At 42.0% G+C, this 12,946-nt stretch overlaps 1 pseudogene; it reads right to left on the bottom strand.

Annotated features, from left to right (window-relative positions):
* Positions 1–12,946, bottom strand: part of LOC125919882 (uncharacterized) — a 112,437-nt pseudogene that overhangs the window by 39,887 nt on the left and 59,604 nt on the right.

Raw genomic sequence — 12,946 nt, 5'->3', positions numbered from 1 at the left:
TGGGACTGAGCTCTGTGTCGATCTCTGCTCTGGGTGTGGAGCCTGCTTAATTAATATTCTCTCTCCCTCCCCACCCCTTGCCCTTCTCCCCTGCTCTCTCTCTAAAATTAAAAACAGAAAAAAATGTCAACAGTGTCAAAGTTGAGAAACTCTGTTAATTTTTCAGTGACTTTTATACACAAACAAGTCTTTATATTACATTCCTTCTGGCCAAATAATTGCATGGTTTTTTTTACTGAACCCTGACTGGCTCGGCTCTCAATGTTGAAAAAAGAAATCAGATGATTAGGGGGAAGTGGAAGATACCCATGGTTGAATCTCAAAAAACACAGTTAAGTATAAATGGCTTCAACCTTCATGTATCATGGTATGAATTAAATACATGATATCTAAAATGTCTAAAGTGGAGAAATCAAGAGGTAGTGGTATTATTTAGGAAAATACAACTTTTCTCTTGGGGTGGCGCCTGAAAAGGTGAAGCAGGGGATTGTGGCTTTTCATTGTAAGCTCTTCTACACTATTTTGAAAAAGCCTATGCTCGTGTATTATCTTTTTAAAATTTATTTATTTTTTTTTTGGAGGGGAGGGAGCAAAGAGAGAGGGAGAGAGAGAATCCCAAGGCTCTGAGCTGTCAGTGCAAGCCTGACGTGGCACTCGATCCCAGGAACCATGAGATCATGACCTGAGCCAAGATCAAGAGTCAGATGCTCAACCAACTGGGCCACCTAGGCATCTCTCATGTATTAGTTTGATTAAAATATTTTAAGGAAGAAAATTCTATTACTTATGTACTACTCTACAAGTATCGTACAAGTGAAGCCTCAAGCTGTGATTGACAGATGTGTTTTGCTTGGCCTTCGCTGTATTTTTTAAATGGCCAATATTGCAAAAAATGTAATGTTTTGCATGAAAATCCAGTTTAAAAAAATTTTCCTGAGAAATCAGAAAATTTGGCAGTAACAGGCCCTCGTTTGCATATGGCAGCAATCAGCTATGCTTGAGTGGCTGCCCACCTCAGACAAAGTGTGTGCTTTCCATTTTGCCACAGTCCCCCACCTCTCCTGCTTCCTTCTTGATTGAGTATTCTTGCCCAAGGCTGGCTTTCTTCTTTTGGGCTACTGGCTTACCCTTATAGCCATTGGAGTTTGCAACTCCAGATGTACAGTAATAAATAATCTTCATTGTCTTGTACCATAGTAGCATCAGCATACAAAGCAACACAAAAGGGATCCACATGAGTCGCTGGTTCAGGATTGGCATGGGCCTGGTACCACTGATTTTAAGTGAAGGAACAAAAAAGGCTCCTCTGCGCATCAATTTGTAATAATTTATGTGCCAGCATTGTTCTAAGTGATTTACACATTAATGCACTCAATCCCCACAACAGTTCAATAACATAGGTAATAGTAGCCATCTTACCAAGAAACCAAGTCCCAGAGAGGTTGAGTAACTTATACAGTATCACTGAAGTACCCTCCACAAGTCATCTATTTTTTTAAGTTTATTCATTTATTTTGAGAGAGAGAGAGAGAGAGAGAGAGAGACTGCAGGAAGGGTGAGAGAGAGAGAGAGAGAGAGAGAGAGAGAGATCCTAAGCAGGCTCCACACTGTCAGCTCAGAGCCCGATGTGGGGCTCAAACTCACAAACCGTGAGCCAAAACCAAGAATCCGAGGCTTAACCGACTGAGCCACACCCAGGTGCCCGCACAAGTCCTCAATTTTTCACCAATATTAAAAAAAAAAACAACCCGTGCAGCTAGTTCAGTTGGCCTTTGTATTAGCTGGGACTGTTTATGCTTCAAATATCAGAAAGCCAGCTCAAACCGGCTTTAAAACAAAACATCTCAAATGTGGATTAACTGACTCACACAGTCAAAGCCCAGGATGTCAAGACTGGCTCTGGCCCCTGTGTGATTGCATCCAGCCAGTTCTTTCATTCTCTCTCTAAGTCAGATTCTCTTTGTATGTTGACTTCACTCTTTCGAGTTCCTCAGTGTGGTGCGTGTTGCAGGCTGGAGAGAAGACCCTTATATGAAGTTTAATGCTCAGAATGCTCAGGAGTACCGTCAGGACTAATGCCTAGGGAAGGGAACAGCAGGATGCAGGATTGGGTAGAGGAAAAAGTCAAGCTATGGTGCAGACCCAATGGCAGCCTAGGCTGACCGCATAAGAAAGCATGGAGCTGGAATGGCCTGTCAGAATTGTCCCACATTGGACTGAGATGACCTTGCTCCTGGGTCCATCGGTCTTTGCATGTAGGCTGCCCAGGGAAGGGAGTGACCTTGGGCAAGGAGGCTGTCTGTAGCTGAGGCAATTCCTGAAGGCTGACAGCCAAAAGTTATGTGCCAGCAATACTCCCAGCAGCTGGGGCAAGTCCTTCGCTGAGGAGGAATCTTGACCCGGCATCCAGTGGGGGATGTGACTGTCAGCCATTCTGGGGTCACATTCTTCTAGATTTTCATCTCAGGAAAAAGAAAGATCTTCCTTGAACTCCAGAAAATTCTAGAGAAGGACACTGGGTCAATAATTTGGCCAGGGGGTGAGTACTGTGATGGGCACATTCTTGGTCATGCCAATCCTTGGGGGCAGCCAGGTGAAATTGGGCTGGCAGTCTCCCCAAATCCTCTAGAGTCGGGGAACAGCATTTTCCCAACGGAAGAGGTGGTGGTGCCATAAGCCCAAGAAGAGGGAGGGAGTGCACTATGTGGACTGAAACAGTAGCTGCCACAAATTCTCCCTTTATTGTTTCCCAGTTCAGTCTTTCAACTTTGACCTGCTCCCCGATGATGCTGGCAGCCATACCTTTTACTCAGCTGGAAACCTGAGAAGGGCACACAGCGAAGGAGGATAAAAGTCAGCTGGCCCCTCCAGGCCCACAGGAGTAAAGGATCATTCGTTTGACAGCCTCATAACAGAGACTTTTAATTAGTTCTCGGCTTTGACAGAATGTTGCCCCACCCCCAAGCAACCACGGAGAAGGTGGCGAGTTAGCAATTTAATAGTCTGTCTTGACCCTGGAGCTTTTAATTTTTTTTAATGTTTATTTATTTTTGAGAGAGAGAGAGAGAGAGAGCAGAAGTGGGGGGAGGGCCAGAGAGACACAGAATACGAAGCAGGCTCCAGGCTCTGAGCTGTCAGCACAGAGCCCAACGTAGGGCTCGAACCCACAACTGAGCCGAAGTCAGATGCTTAACCGACTGAGCCACCCGGGTGCCCCTTGACCCGAAAGCTTTAACCTAACTTGGTACATATCCAAACTACACCTGCCAACTCACCAAGGTAAGGTGCAAAAATTCTCCTGTCTTAACGGAATGTCATCTCAGATCCCCTTCATTAGCTCCTGAACTGCTTCCTCTTTATACTCATCTCTGTCCCTTTCCCAAATTTTGTCTTCACCTTATGATCCTTTTCCTTTCCTTGACCCTGGTGTTTGCTTTGGATCTTTCTGATGCTGACTTTTGGCACCTGCTCCCTAAGATTGATTGCCCACATCCATCCTAGTCAACCCCTTGGTCCCCACTAATTTGGCAGCCCTCTCCTATCTGCTTGTTCCCTTATAAAGGGGACACAAAGGGTCTCAGAATCTATACTCTGTACATCTATGTGGTTTTAAATTCTTTGAAAAAAAATCTAAAAACCTCAAATGGATAAGCACACAGTGATTAAAAAATAGAGTTGTGCAAATAGGAAAAGTCAGAAATCTGCCAAGAAACAGTAATGGTTATTTGATGGGCTTCCCCTGATCCAGGGTCTGATCTTGCAGGTGACTGTACGTGATCTTGTCAGTTGGTTATAGTTAGAGATGGTGACTTATACTACTGAAACTTCCCGAGAGATGGAAAATTATAGATAAGAGTGATAATTTATTATTTTACAGAGAAAATGTAACTACGAAAGGGACTAGATACTTGAGCCTCCTTGCCTGAATATCCTCTCCTTTATGGCAACATCCGATTTTGGCACATTTTATAAGGTAATAAGGAAAAGGGCAACCAAATATGTACATGATTTCAGTAATCTTCAGAGCAACGAGGTTGACATTGATGAACTAAACCATTGGGTGGCAGGCAGTGCCACCTTGTGGTAGCTCCAAGTGTCACTGGCCAGCTGAATCAGGAAAGGGCACGGTTAGCGTATGACAGGATGGTTTGAGTGTCTTTGTGATACGTAAAATTATAGTTTGCGTAACATACGCAGGAAAGTCAAGAACTACCTCTGCTTTTTGCACTGAATTAACATGTGTTTGGCTCTCGTGATGCCCTCACCCAGGTCAAGTCTTGCTGGCCTCAGAGCCATTTTGCCTCTCCGAGCTGTATATCTCTGAGCAGTTAATGTGATGTGTTTACATCTCAGAGGGGAAGTTTATTTCCGAGCACTTGGGGGGACAACTTGCCGTCTCCCCTGTGTCCAGACCATGTGGCTTCTGCTATTACAAAGTCCAGGAAGTGGGGCCAGGCCAGCACTCTTGTGATGCTATTAGAGGGTGCACCATGCTGACTGGATCTCTTGAATAATCCATACGCTTCTACTGTGCCATCTTCTGCCCCCCAATTACCTCCAGGGATGGCCAGAGACCTGCTTCTCTCTAGGAGTTATTTCCAGTTCCTGTTTCCTTTGCTTCATGCTGGGTAGTTGAATTACCTGGCTCATCCCCGTCGTGATTTTTTAACAGGTGCCTAGCTTCCTGCTGCATTGTCTGCGTGCCCCATGCTTGGAGGTCCGGTTTCTGTTCAGAACTTGAGTGGAAGGTCTGAAATTAGACTGCATCTTTTTGCCCATGTCTGGGTTTTGATCATCTGTCCCAGGGAGGGTACCTGGCTCTGACGTCTGTGGATCTGGTTCTCCTCTCCAGCTCCCGCTTCCCTCCTCTCCAGGTATGCTGTAGGGCCAGTGTTACAAGTAGAAGACCCCAAACCCTTGCTTTAAAAAAATTGCTCTTCAAGCCAATGTGACCTAGAATCTCTGTTTTGATGCAACCTCCTCTCGCAGCATAGTCCTCCAGTGCTGTATTTAGTGTTACAGTTGAGGTCACATGCATTTTCCTGGCACAATCAAACAGGACGCAAAAGTGCCGTTCTTACAAGAAGTATTAGGAGTTGTACTGTATTGCACTCAGTTTCTTCTTTGGTTTAATAGTTTTGCCCCATTATTGAATAAATGATGAACAGGATAAAGGAGGAAGAGGATATAGGAAGAATATGGCGCATTTTCGGCATTGTACAGGGATGTTCAGGGCAAATTATGCTCAGAATTTTAATGCATTCAAATTCTACCTGAATTTATCAGTTCTATCCATTGGGCGCTTTTTTGCATGCTCTACTTAACTTCCATAAATGTATTCTGTAGTGTAGGAAATTCAGATAGAGGTTCTCCTGCATCATGTGGCTCCTCTAGTGCATTCCTTATCAATTTCCCCTCAGATTCCCTGCCTCAGCAATACCAAATGCCATTTATGGTCTCAAATACACCATGTTCTTTCTCACTTCTGACTCTTCTCTTGTTACGCCTGAAATAGTGCCTGTACTCCTTCCAACCTCTAACTGTTGGTCTGGTAATTTCTACCAATCCTTCACATTTCCATCCAGCGATGGAATACTGTCCCTAAACCTTATGTCCAGATCGGCTACCCCCTTGGTGTGCTCTCATAACCAGGACTTCCCAGGGCGCCCACCTAAGAGTGTGCTAAAACATCATTGGAAACTCAACTCTTACATAGCTGTGGAGATGAAAATTGGTTTCATGCCTACTGTAGTAAACAACACTTTTGAGCAGAACCTTTTAGAAAAAATTAAATAATCGTTCTCTTTCGCACAGACCTAATGCTCTTGAGCATTTTTACAGTATGTATATCTAGTAGCTGTGAAGGCAGCAGAAATTCTGAAACTGAACAGTATGTAGTGATATTTATAGTGAATGAATGACTTATTGTATTTTCTAATTTTTTTAAATTATCAATTTTCTTCCCCCAAATGTGTGGGACTCAGAAACCCAAAGGCAAACTTGGGAAATAATTATAAAAAAGTGAAAAATAAAAATCTTTGCAAAATCTCTCAGAACTTTGATTGGCTTTAACTTTCAGCTAGTAAAAGTGAGTTAGTTAAGTAAATGGCCCTAAGCCTACTTTTTATTAATGTTCGTTCCACTAAAATATTGTATATATCACATGGCATACATGCCTATGGAATAAAAGTGTAAAAATAGAGGAGGAAGGGATACGTAGGAGGTTTCAATGGTATTTCTAGTAGGTTGTTTTCTGATTTTTTTTGCAGTTTTATTGAGATATAATGACATAATATTGCATTAGTTTAAGGTATACTGCATAATGATTCGATATAGGTAATATATTACGAAATGATCCCCACAGTAAGTTTAGTTAACATGTATCACCTCGTGTAGTTATAGTGTTTTTCTTGTGATAAGAACTTTAAAGATCTACTCTTTCAGCAATTTTCAAATATTTAATACAGTGTTGTTAACTACTGTCACCATGCTGTACATTATATCTCATTTATTAATCTTATAACTGGAATTTTTTATCTTTCGACCACCTTCACCCATTCCCCCCACCCTGCTGTAGTGTTTTTTTTTTTTTAGTTTATTTGTTTATTTAAGTAATCTCTACACCCAACTTGGGGCTCGAACTCACGACCCCGAGATCAAGAGCCATATGCTTCTCTGACTGAGCCAGTGAGGTGCTCCTGTAGTGTTTTATTTCTCAAGTGGTGTAATGGATATATCAGTGTTTATTATGTTCTTTTAAAAAAAATAGCTTAAAAATCCATTTTTTCCTACCCCTCACTGAATGAATTTAAAGTAGTGTCAAGTTAACAGCCTCCCAGGAAGTACACGTCTCATTCTTGCCATGCCCGTGGCATTTTGTACTTCCCCTCTCTTGGCTCTGATTACAGCAGACTGTATTTTAATTGCCTGTGTACTTCTCTTTCTCTGTCTCACCCAGTGTGCTGTGAACCCTTAAAGGGTAGGGGTCACTGATTCTTCGCTGTTGTCTGCCAGGCCCAGGTGCAATGTTAACACAGAATCGTCGGTGCTCAATAAATATATGTTGAATAGGTAGGTGGCTAGATGGATATAGGGCAGGGCAATGTCCTCAAAGCAGCCAGCTAAGCAGTGCCAAAGTTCCAGCCCATAGGTTTCTGCCATTGACTTCTCTCATCCCTCTTCCTCCTATAAAAATCTCAAGAGGCTATTTAAGTAATAGGCCACATGGAGAATATACTCATGATTTGAACATGAGGCAAAGCCTCATCCACAGCTATCGTTCCCTAAGGAAGAGCTCCCCCTGGGAGGTTCATAGTGACTTGGGTCACCCTGCTGGTGACTTTGGAAAGGAAGGGTAGAGGTACTCTCATTTATTCATTATGTACCATGTGCTAAGAACCATGGTCGGCCCTTGTGTGTATAATATTCTTATTTAGTTCTTACAACCATACTGTAAGGTGGGTTTTATTACATCCATGTATACAGATGAAAAAATGGAGCTTCAGAGAAATGACAGACCTTGACCAAGTTATATGCGGTAAGAGGTGGCCCCCAGGCTTACTCTCAGGTCTGGCTGGCACCAGTGCCCAAGCATGTTCCTTCTACTACATACTCCATGCTTAGAGACAGAATGCTTTGACCTGAAAAGAACTTTAGAGGTTGTTCATGTAATCCACTTTTTGCAATTAAAATAATTTTCTCAAAAAAAAAAAAAAAAAAAAAAAAAGAGAACTTGGAACATTTCTCTTGCCAAATAGGATTTTGCAAATCATGGTTTTGCCAAGAGAAACAAAGAATGCTCAATTATCCTTTGAGTCTGTAATTGATTGAGCAACTCTTAAACTTAGCCAGGTACCTTTTTGGCCATATTGGATGAGCGAGGCATGCCCTGCCATCCTCCGTATCTGGGGCATGCATTCTGGCTCAGCTCTCCATAGCACAGGGATTACTTTTGTTTGTCTCTAAGGGTAGCTCACTGGCCTACTTCACCAGTACTTCAGCCTCCAGATCAACTCATTTACTTATTAACTAACATTTATGGCAAATTTGATATCCGCCAGGGCCAGGGCTGGGAATTTTACCTGAATCATCTCAGTTAATCCTAACTGTGACCCTATGAAGAAAGTAATATAATTAACCCCATTTGATCTTCAGGGAAACAATAGCTTCCTCACAGAGACTGCAATTGGTAAACTTGGATTGGGGTCCAGATCCGTGTGAATCCAGAGTCAGTGTTTTTACCACAACTTTATGAGTTTGCCCCACAGACAACACTCAGTCATGATGTTATGACATACACACACTGCGCTCTGAACAGGTTGCATTATTGCCTCCCCTTGGTCAGCATTTCCTGTTGGCCTGAGTTGTATGTAGTAGAGCTGTGGTTTATGGAACTAACAGGCACATCTCCAGAATCACAAATCCCTTTTGTCATTACAAAAGATTTCCTTTGTCTGGATTTTTAAAGAGATTTTCCTTGGAAAGACTCTCTTCGTTGAGCAAACGCAGAGAATTCTGTTTTCAATATGGGTGCTTGGGAAAAAAGAAAAACACAACACAAATCTTTTAATGTTAGTGGCTGTTACCAAAACGGTTCTCTACTACAAGCAGAATGGTTGAGGTTGAAACCATTTTTGTGAGTTTTCAGTGAACAAGATTACTTTGGAGAGATTTATATCATGCCTAGAACTTCGCCACCACACACTGTTTATTTGTTTTTAAATTAAGAGGATTTATTTCTTAGGTAACACAAATATAAACAGACAGTAGGAAACACCCTCAGGACTGAAACTAGAGAAGTCGTGGTATAACGCAAACAGCTGCAGGAGAAATTTCTTGAAATTCTGTTTATGATCACCTTTTGGGAGATGAAGAAAGGAAAGCAGATGTCAGCCTGCAGAACATTTTACAGAGAATTGTTTAAGATTAGGTCACCCTGAGTAGAAGCAAAGTAAAAGAGATACTTAATGTTTAGTTTGGAATGTAGGATGAGTGGGGGATAATTTGGCATTGGTAAGACCCATCCACACAGACTCTTGAGCCAATGCCAATTAGAGGAAGGGGATTAGTGAGAAACTGGCCCTGCTCATATGGATAGGTGTGTGTGTGTGTGTGTGTGTGTGTGTGTGTGTGTGTGTGTGGTGCACTGAGCCCTAAACAAAGACTCTCCCCTTCTGAGGCAGTTGTTTTGCAGTGACATCATCAAGTTCTGACTCGACCCTTTAAGCTTCCCATGTAGAAAAAGCAACCAAGAATAGCGACTCAGTATCAGTCCAGGCTACCCTAAAAGGGTCACTAATAGCACATCCATCCTGAGGGAAAATACCCAGCCTGTAAGGGCATCCTTGCAGCCAAGAGTCACGGAATATGTTGGGGGGAGGGACAGGAGTGAACAGAGCATGTGCCAAATACTTCCTATTATATCTCTCAGCCTGTCCCTTTTTTCTTTTTCAACAGTCTGTTGTGCTTGATTAGATCTTACTACATGGGTAGGATGAGAAGGATTTTTGCTATCTATTTCTTTCTACAAAAACATCTCCAACTAACTCAGGGTTGCCATCTGCAATATAGCACTAGAGCAATCAGGAGAATGTAGGCTCTCTGCCTCCACCACTACCTAGCTGTGTGACCTTGAGCAAGTCACTTACACTGAACTTCACAGGGCTTATCAAGGAGTGGATTGGTAAAAAGATGATATCTAAGGTCCTTGTCAATGCTAAAACTTACAGGCCAACTTTCCTATAACATTCGGCCTGAAAGATTTCCCCACCTCATTTCACAGTGCCTAGCAATGAAGTAGTTTCTACATATGTTCTGTGAGCTGAGCCTTGACAAGTATATACCTACCTCCTTAAAAGAAACATTTGTGGAGGATTCACATGAAGGAACATGTGGGATAGTTCCTTCCTTATAAATGTATTCCTTTTAAATGCAACATTTATTAAATAGTCTCCTAGCCTTGGATGCTCATTTAAGGTTTTATTTTTTTAAGTAATCTGTACCTCCAACATGGGGCTCGAACTCACAACCCCAAGATCAAGAGTCGCCCGCTCTACCAATCCAGCCGGCCAGATACCCTGCCTTGGATACTCATTTAGATCTTACTGCATTTTAAGGAAATATGATACTGAATGAACCCTTACTCCTTATATAATCACTTATTTCACTTCATTATAACTTATTTATTTTCCATTCTGCTTTGCCAACTAAATTGGGAGCCCTTGAAGGTAGAAATCATGTTTTATTTATCTTTCTATTCCCTACCGCTGAGCAGAACATTCTGACTCAAAAATTACTTTTTGAATAAAAGATAATTAATTCATCACTGTCAATCTGAGTTACAAATGAGATTTGGTCCACTACCTTCATGCATTGTTAAGAAGGGTGAGTAGCCTGGGATTCATGAGGTTCACCTGAAAGCTTTCTCTGGCTTCTCTTCCTCATTCACACAGTCTGTGGTGACGGAATGAGTGTATTGCAAAAAGGCTTCCCCAGATTATTGTAATATATACATTTCCCATCTTCCTGAGGGAAAAAGAAACACACACTCAAAAGTTGCATATTTCCAGCGTGTCTGAGTGGCTCAGTTGGTTAAGCGTCTGACCTCAGCTGAGGTCATGATCTCACAGCTCATGAGTTTGGGTCCCACGAAGGGCTCTGTGCTGATAGCTCAGAGCCTGGAGCCTGCTTTGGATTCTGTGTCTCCCTCTCTCTCTGCTCCTCTCTGACTCACACTCTGTCTCTCTCTCTCTCTAATAAATAAACATTGAGGAAAAAAAAAAGTCACATATTTCCGAGGCGTTCCTTCTGAGGGCCCTGGGCTCTGTGGCTCCTAGGCTGCTTGAAGACATTATAGCCAAATTATGGAAACAGCCCAAGTGTCCATTGGCTGATGAATAAAGAAGATGTCACACACACACACACACACACACACACACACACACACACACACTGGAATACTACTCAACCATAAAAAAGAATGAACTCTTGCCTTTTGCAAGGATGTGGTTGGAGCTAGACAGTATAATGCTAAGTGAAATAAGTCAAAGGAGGACAAACACCATATGATTTCACTCAGATGTGGAATTTAAGAAACAAAACAAATGAGCAAAGGGGAAAAAAAGAGAGGCAAACCAAAAAAACAGACTCTTAACTATAGAGAACAGAGGGTTGCTGGAGGGGTGGTCTTTGGGGGATGGGTGAAATAGGTGATAGGGATTAAGGAGGGCACTTGATGTGATGAGCACAGGGTGATGTATGGAAGTCCTGAATCACTGTATCGTACACCTGAAACTAATATTACATTGTATGTTAATGAACTTGAATTTAAATAAAAACTTAAAAAAAAAGAGAAAGAGAGATGCAGGATGGTCCAGTGAGTTGAAGAGGAATGGAGACAGACTCTTTCCCACTGTGCACACCTGCAAGGGGGCAGAGAGAGGGCAAATGATACTCCCTTCTCTCCTTCTCACCAGGCGAGGAAACCGTACACACCCAAGTGAAGTCTCACACACCAGGAATGAGCATGTTTTCAAAGTCTGTTTGTTGATGCAGCCAACACAGCCATACTAAGAAGAAAAAGGGAAGTAGAGAACTATTTCTTATAAAAATAAGTCCTACCAACCTGCCTTTCAAGCATCGAACAATACAGAACTGTTCACAAAGAAACCTTGCCAAAAGAAGAAAATTTCAAATATTTGGAATTAAACCAAAATACTAAACCAAAGCGATGAAACAGCTTGAAGTAGAAACGTTTGGATTGAGCGTTAATTGGAAACAAACTGGAGACCCATTAACATCATAGAAGTTTGAGATCTTCAGCTCAAATACCAGCTCTGGGAGGGATTTCCCAAACCCCAATTTAAAGCCTTCAAGAAAGAAAGAAAGGAAAGGAAAGAAAGAAAGAAAAGAAAAAGGAGCTTCCTGGTCACTCACTCTATTTCACATCACCAACCTCATCATATTGTCCTATTTCATTTTTTTCTACAGCATGTAGTTGAAATTATTTCCTGTAGAGCGTCCTCAAGTGCAGGCATCCTCTCTGTCTTATTTTCTATTTTGCCCCAGCTCCTTGGCAGGTACTCAGTACATATTTGTTGACGGAATGACAAAATGAATGTTAGGCATTGCTCATTGGAGATCTTTCCCTTCAACATGGTAAAACCGAAAAAAAAAAAATCTCTGTTTGGGATTTCCTCAAAAGCATACCTGGACAGTGTGGATAGCATAGTGATCAGTGGCACAGAATGGCCCAGCAGAATACCCGGCTGTGTCTCCTTCGAAACCCAGAAAAGCACCCACTAACAATCTCTTGAGTGAAAGTTTCAAAATTTAGTTCAAGTTTGGGCTCACAGCTTTAAGAACACGTTATTTTGAAACACTCACATAGTGGGGCCCAAATGGTAGCAGAAGACTGAGAATGAAATATGAGATGCTTTTGAAGATAAAGTCCACGCTTAAGGAATACCTGTACTTACTAACCTCAAAAAATGTTTGTCTTCTGTCTTCCATGAATACAAAGATATTGAAGTCTTTATTCAACCACATGCATCACATAATTTGTTGTCTTGGCTGTTTTATGCAACACACAGAAGGGGGTTTCAGAGATGTTACTTCTTGTTCAAACTCTGCCACTTACTAGCTTGAGTAAATCACGAGTCCTACATTCTTTATCTGTTAAAAATTAAAGAAGCAGTAAAACCCACCAACACTCTTGTGCCGTCTCCCCCCCTCTCGGTGGCTATTAGACTCCAGAGATATTACATATGTGAACGTGCTTCGTAATAGTGTCAACTGTTAAGGGTTGTCAGGATATTACCTATTTTTTTACATTGATGATGGAAGAAGGTAAGCATGTTATTGAAGCCGGTGTCCCATCTTGTCAGTTCAGATGAAAGAATGAACAGAAGTCCTATCACCCGCAGACACAGCTGGAATGGCCACGGAA

Source organism: Panthera uncia, chromosome B4 (genome assembly GCF_023721935.1).
Source record: "Panthera uncia isolate 11264 chromosome B4, Puncia_PCG_1.0, whole genome shotgun sequence".
Taxonomy (NCBI): domain Eukaryota; kingdom Metazoa; phylum Chordata; class Mammalia; order Carnivora; family Felidae; genus Panthera; species Panthera uncia.
This window is presented reverse-complemented; position numbering and strand designations above follow the sequence as displayed.